The sequence below is a fragment of the Micropterus dolomieu genome, linkage group LG12 (genome assembly GCF_021292245.1).
Source record: "Micropterus dolomieu isolate WLL.071019.BEF.003 ecotype Adirondacks linkage group LG12, ASM2129224v1, whole genome shotgun sequence".
NCBI lineage: Eukaryota > Metazoa > Chordata > Actinopteri > Centrarchiformes > Centrarchidae > Micropterus > Micropterus dolomieu.
The window spans coordinates 5,089,689-5,097,220 of NC_060161.1; positions in this window are offsets into that span (position 1 = coordinate 5,089,689).

Consider the following 7,532-nt stretch of genomic DNA (forward strand, 5'->3'; position numbering starts at 1 on the left):
TGGACAAAACAGTTCATTTAGCACCCTGCCTGTGTACAGACAGGAGAACCAACTACTGTTTTTTCTCCAGCCACGCTGTCGGGCGCCACGTAGCCTCGTGTTAACCCCTAGAAACCCGGCTGTCTCGGGTCGCCACCCAAAGACCTCGGCGCATTATGTTCAAATCCTACACAAGATAGAGTGAGGCCTATCCTATCCTTCCTGCCAGACGACCACACCGTCTCGGTCACGGACCGTCTCTCGGACATATCTGCATGGATGAAGGCTCGCCACCTTCAACTAAACCTCTCTAAGACTGAACTCTTGGTCATTCCAGCCAAGCAACCTATCCACCATAACATCAAACTACAAATTGACTTCTCAACCATCACTCCAACCAGGGTGGTGAGAAACTTGGGTGTCATGATTGATGACCAGCTGTCCTTTTCAGACCATGTTGCTGCTGCTGTCTCTCGGTCATGCCGCTTTGCTCTATATAACTCTGTATATAACTATTATCCCTCGCCTCGACTATTGCAATGCCCTCCTAGCAGGTCTCCCAGCTTGTGCGGTGAAACCCTTACAAATGGTTCAGAACGCAGCAGCGCGTCTGGTTTTTGATCAGCCCAAAAGGACTCCTATCACTCCATTACTCAGTGACCTCCACTGGCTCCCCGTGGCCTCCAGAATCAAATTCAAGTCACTGATGCTGCATACAGAGTGACTACTGGGTCTGCACCCATCTACCTAAACTCCATAATACAAACTTACGTTCCTTCTCGGCCGCTACGCTCCTCCAGCGAACGCCGCCTGGCTCTGCCATCCCTTCACACAAAGCAATCCCAGTCCCGGATGTTCTCATCTGTGACACCACGATGGTGGAACGAGCTACCACACGCCATCAGAGCAGGGGCGTCCCTCTCTAACTTCAAGAAGCTCTTGAAAACTCATCTCTTCTGAGAACACTTCCTCTTATAACACCTAACTCCTAACCTCTAACATGCACTTCATGTGCTCTTCTTCTTCTATCCCCTACAATGATCTTGTATTGATTGCACTTTTTTGTTAACTCTTACTTCCTTCCCTAGGTATCTACCTCATTGATGTGATGTGCTATTAGCTCTTAGTATTTATTAGTGCTCTGTATTGTCAGTTGTAGATCTCCTGCTGTATTTGATGCTCTGTTGATGCTTGTATGTTCCTCAAATGTAAGTCGCTTTAGATAAAAGTGTCTGCAAAATGAGTAAATGTAAAATGGTCCCTGATAACAAGTTAGTTTCCATATCAGGTTCTGGCCTACCTCAGTACCAGAAGTCTAACTCCAGACTTTCCTCGCCGTCCCCCGCTCCTCCCCCGTTTCTCATCAGGGAGTAGAGTATTCAAACTCAACCTGGAACGAGTTCCTAAACTCCAGATCTAGAGAATAAGACCAGTGTGGCCCTCGGCTCAGTGTGTGGCAGTGTGGAAGAACCTTACCTTGCAGCAGGAGGAGGAGGAGAGGAAAAATAATCTTTAATAAAAGACACTTTGAGTAAAGAATCTCAAAGTACAATCAGCAAAAAAGAACAGAGCAAAACAGCGTCGACCGGAGTTCTGCTTTTTCAAAATACCAGAAACTGCAACTTATATACAGACACAGACAGGATGTGACAGAACAGCTCATGATGTATATTTGCTGGGATTGGTTGATCTCTAATGTCCATACAGACGAGGTACAATCAGTCACTCTGTAATGGTCTGGTTAAAAATATCACACCAAACATGGTACACATGAACACAGAAGATATCTGCCGGCCTATTTCTATAAATGCATTCTCCTCACTTCTCTTAAAATTATAGATGTTCAATGATAAATTAAATATATTAAATATCATCATATATTAAAATGGTAAAATCATGTAGTTGAGCAGGCGAAACAGAGGTCATATTATGCTTTTTGGCTTTTCCCCTCTCCTTTGCCTTATATACCTTTCTTGTGCATGTAATAAGTTTGCAAATTGCAAAAGCCCTAAAGCAAAATGTCTGTAGCTGACGTCACAAATGGCTGTAATAAACAGGACGTATGAGTCCAAACCACAAACTAAACCAGTCGCATGGACCAGGGATCTGAGAAAAATGGAGAGAGATTTTCAGGAATGTGTGTCATGTCTCATGTGTTATGGGAATATCCGGCAACACGGCGACAGCAGAAACAGCTGATCTTCCGCGTTTGCATCGCGGTGCATCTGGGAGTCTTTGTTATTTTGATTTATTTATTTATTTATTTTCTTTCTCCCACCCCTATTGGCTACTGGGGTTCTTGCCTGCCTGTTACAGTCGTGGCGTCTCCCACTCTCACTAACAACTACATTCTTTAACATGCTCATGCGCACACACATGTACACACACACACACTACACACACACATGTACACACACACACACACAGTCTCACACACACACACACATGTACACACACACACAGTCTCACACACACACACGTACACACACACACACACAGTCTCTCTCACACACACACATGTACACACACACACACACGTACACACACACACACACACACATAGACTCAAACAAATGTAGGTTGTCCCTGGTAGAATTATTCCTGATGCTTTTCTTTCAGTTACTTATTTAAATTAATTATTATTCCAGCTCTCGTGGCTGTGCTGTGTTGCTTATTTAGTGTGTTTGACTGTTTCTTGTTTTCATTTTTCTCTTAGTTGTGTTACTATGTCAGCTGTTTATTGCTGCTGTTCGGCTGGTTGTCTTTTACTATTATTATTATTTTTATTGTTTGTGTTTGTTTGTTGTTGTTTTTCTCCTCCCCAAGCCCCCCTCTCTGTTCTATTGCAGGTTTCGTTCCACAGGTTTTCCCTGTTGTCCCTACCCTCCATCCCTCTTCTCTTACAGGTCTTGTCCTTTCTCTGTGCTGTCTGTTTGTGCCCCCCCATCCCCATGTCTGCCCCCCTGTCCGGCCCGGTGACAAATCAATACATATTTAAATAAATAATAAAACAGACAAAGGAGTATTTTAATACTCTCTTGTTAAAGTAAAATCTGTCTGGCACAATATGGTATCCAGCTCATCATACTCTATACCAGGCTGCTGGACAGGACAGGGTTAAAAATAACAAAAACCAAAAAAAAAACAGCTGATCAGACGTGAGTTACAAGTTCTTATTTGGCAAAAGTGTTTCCGTTTCCCATTTAGCGCATTAAGTCTTTTTCGACAAAGGCAAGAACCACCTAAAGTCTTTTCTAATGCGATACTTCAAAATGCGCATAAAAAAACAATGATGGACAGCTAGTGATAAGACGTCCGCCTGCTGCCTCTCCTCTCCCTTCCAAACACTAGTTACCCTCCAGGCAGCCAATAGACATAAAGTTCTTACTGTGACGTAGAGACAGAGCTCAGTTAAAACAAAAAATGAATAACTCACCACTCTGAAAGTCTTGCTCCAGTCCATGTTGCAAAGCTGGTAAGAAGAACATATTCAGCTGAACCAAAGGTAAGAAACTTTTTCATAATATCATCAAACTTGTCCTATTAGAATCAAACCATTACTTTAACATCAAAGCAAGGTCAATCACAAAAAACTACTTAAACCAAATAATAATAAATTAAGTAATACCAGTAATAGACTTTATACTGATACTGTTTGTCAGGTAAAGTACATATGTTATTAAAAACTGTTGGTAATTTAGCATCATCAAGTCTTTATCAATTATTTATCATCCTTTTACATTCTTAAAACATCAAATTCGTCACATGTTAATACATTTCAAACATTTTCTAGAGCTGATTTCATCACAACCAACAAACATCACCCTGTGGTCTCTACTGGCAGGACTTCCTGTTAGTCTTCAGTGGAAGGCTCCTGTGGTTTGGCCACAAACCGCTGTGTGTTAAAACTAAAAGTCATCTTCTATCTATCACTCAAAATATTTTGTAATAACAGTACTAGGGCTGGGCACGTTGACACGTTATTATTGTGTTAAAGCGTTAATTAATTAACGGCCACAATTATTTTATCATATGTTTATAATTTTTAAAAAGAAACTTATTATTTTATTATTAACCATAAAAACCTGGAGGACATAATACAACATCTGAAATCCTCCTCATGCTGCCTTGATATTCTGCCAACAGGTTTTTTCAAAAATGTGTCTAAATGCATGGCCTCAGATTTACTACAAATTGTCAACATGTCTCTCCTCTCAGGTTTTTTCCCACAGGCCCTGAAAACTGCAGTCATTAAGCCACTCTTAAAAAAGAGCAATCTAGACAGTTCACTAATGAGCAATTATAGGCCCATATCAAATCTCCCATTTTTAAGTAAAATCATTGAAAAGGCTGTTTTTCAACAGCTTAGTGCTTTCTTGGCACTAAATAACTGTTTTGATGTCTTCCAGTCAGGTTTTCGACCACACCACAGCACTGAGACGGCTCTTGTTAAGGTCTTCAATGACATCCATTTAAACACTGACAGTGGCAGAATCTCAGTCTTAGTATTATTGGATCTCAGTGCTGCAGTCAACCACAACATATTACTAGACAGACTTGAAAACTGGGTTGGACTTTCTGGCACAGTACTAAACTGGTTTGAATCCTACTTAAAGGACAGGGACTACTTTGTGTCTATAGGTAATCACACATCTGAGCTGACAAAATGCTTCCACTGGCTCAGATTATGAAAAACAACAAAATATGTTACCATAATTATGCAGATGACACACAGATTTACATAACCATTTCACCAGGGGACTATGATCCCATACAGGCGCTGAGTAACTGTATTGAGCAGGTCAATGATTGGATGTGCCAGAATTTTCTTCAATTAAACAAGGATAAAACTGAAGTTATTGTTTTTGGAGCCAGGGAGGAATGATTGAAAGTCAGTGCTTGACTTCAATCTGTAATGTTAAGACACACAAATCAAGCCAGAAATCTTGGAGTAGTCATGGACTCAGACCTGAATTTGAGGAGCCACATTAACACAATTACGAAGTCAGCATACTATCATCTGAAGAATATATCAAGGATTAAAGGACTTATGTCTCAGCAGGACCTGGAAAAACTTATCCATGCATTTATCTTCAGTCGACTCGACTACTGTAACAGCGTCCTTACAGGGCTCCCTAAGAAATCCATCAGACAGCTGCAGCTGATTCAGAACGCTGCTGCTCGAGTCCTCACTAAGACCAAAAAGGTGGATCACAGCACTCCAGTTCTGAGGTCTTTACATTGGCTTCCTGTCTGTCAAAGAAATGACTTCAAAATCCTGCTGTTAGTTTATAAAGCACTAAATGGTTTAAAATCCAAAATACATTTCTGATCTTCTGCTTCGTTATGAACCATCCAAACCTCTCAGGTCGTCTGGGACCAGGTCTGCTTTCTGTCCCTAGAGTCAAAACTACATAAGGAGAAGCAGCGTTCAGTTATTATGCTCCGTACATCTGGAACAAACTCCCAGATAACTGCAGGTCTGCTGAAACTGTCAGTTCTTTTAAATTAAGACTGAAGACTTTTCATTTTACCATTGCTTTTAATTAAATATTTAAGATTTTTCTTTTTATTGATAACTTACACTGTAACTTTTACTGTGCTATTTTCTTTTTCTTTGTTTTTAGCTTTTTATCATTGCTTTTATCCATTTAACTGTAACTTTTATTATATTTTATGTTGGTTTTAAACGTTTTTATATTTCCCTGTTGCTTTTATGTTTTATGTAAAGCACTTTGAATTACCTTGTTGTTAAAATGTGCTATACAAATAAACTTGCCTCGTGTTGCCTTGCCTTGCCTTACCAACTAACAGAAAGAGGCAGTACAATGCTATATGGGCAAGGGTGTCAAGAGCACAAAAAAGACAGGGCGAAGATTTGGAATCCCACACCCCTAAAAAAATCAGTCAGGGAAATTTCTGGTGGCACCAATACGGTTGCTGAAATTAACCTAGGTGAACTAAACACATTGTGTGAGGATAGACCACATATTGTGTCAGAAATAGAAACAGATGACAATGAGGAAGCAGTTGGGCCAACATTGAGAGATGAGATGTCAGAGTGGGCCTCTAACTTTTCTGTTACACACAACGCTCTGGATGCTCTACTTAAAGTGCTGCAACGGCAGGGCCACAAGGATCTCCCCTCCACTGCCAGAATCCTGTATGATGCAACCCGAAAATTCAAGGTCAAAATAGTAGGAGGTGTGGAGACAATTGCATACAATGTAGCAGATCTCTGCACCTTAATAAATGCCCCCCAGAATCCACACAAAACATACAATCAGTTAATATTTCCCTCAATATTGATGGCTTGAAGTCTTCAAACAAATCACTCTGGCCAATTCTATGTTCTATTAATTTGACACCGAAATGCATTTTCCCCCTCTCCCTCTCCATTGCCTCTTCCAAACCAAATGATACCAGTTTCATTGCTGAGACAATGAGGGAATTATCCAAAGTGATGCACAATGGTTTGGAGTGGGCAGGCAGAATCCTGAAGGTTGAAATTAGATGCATTACTTGTGATGCTAAGGCGATGGTGAGGTGTGTAAAGCTGTACTCTGGGTACTATGGCTGTGATAAATGCACTCAAAAAGGGATCTGGGCTGGATTAATGCTTTATCCTGAAGTGGATGACCTCACCTTAAGATCTGACCAGTCATTCAGGGAGCGTTGGCAGCCGCAGCATCACCATACAGAAAAAACCTCTCCTTTCTGTATCCTCCCCATCGACATGGTGAGGTCATTTCCAGCCGACTACATGCACCAATGCTGTTTCTGTGGACAAGGGGCAAGACAGCAACGCACATGTCAAGAGGCCAAATGACATGTGTCAGCAAGCGTCTGGAGGCACTGAAAACTGTAATTCCTGACTGTTTTGCCAGAATGCTAAGGAGACTGGAGAAAGCAATTAAAGTCTTCATGCTCACTGATGAGGAATACTGTGAGGTTGTTTCTGTGAGCGGTGGGACTGTCCTGTGTAGAGTTTACACGAACCTGCAGCCATATCTGATGACACCCTGGGACTCCCGTGTTTATGGAACTTTCCATGCCAACATCCGGACTTCAAGAATGCAGCTTGTTGAAGAGAACACCCTTAAGAGGAGGGCACTCATAGTTGAAGAAGCTCACGGATCTAGGGTTGCAGTCACCATCCTTCACACCTTGTGAATGTTGACAGCTTGAGTCTGACAGTCAAGGTTACACATTCAGCCTCAATCTTCCTGCCACTCCAGATCTCAGTCCTTCTGCCCTCATGTCAGTCCACGTCTCTGTACTTTCTCACCCCTAGTCCTGCGTCAGCCTAAGTCCTCATGTCAGTCCAGGTCTTACCTTCCGCCCCTCCTCAGCCTCAATCCCAGTGCCAGTCAAATTCTCAGTCCTCCTGCTGGTCCAGGTCTCAGTCCACTTACAAGCCCTGGCCTCAGTCTCAGTCCTCTCGTCTTCCACAACAATCTCCTAAAACATACAAAATGGCTGCTGATAGTCAAGTGAGTAGACAAAATGTCTCCATTCTTTCCACTGTTTTATAGTTACCGACTAGGGCTGGA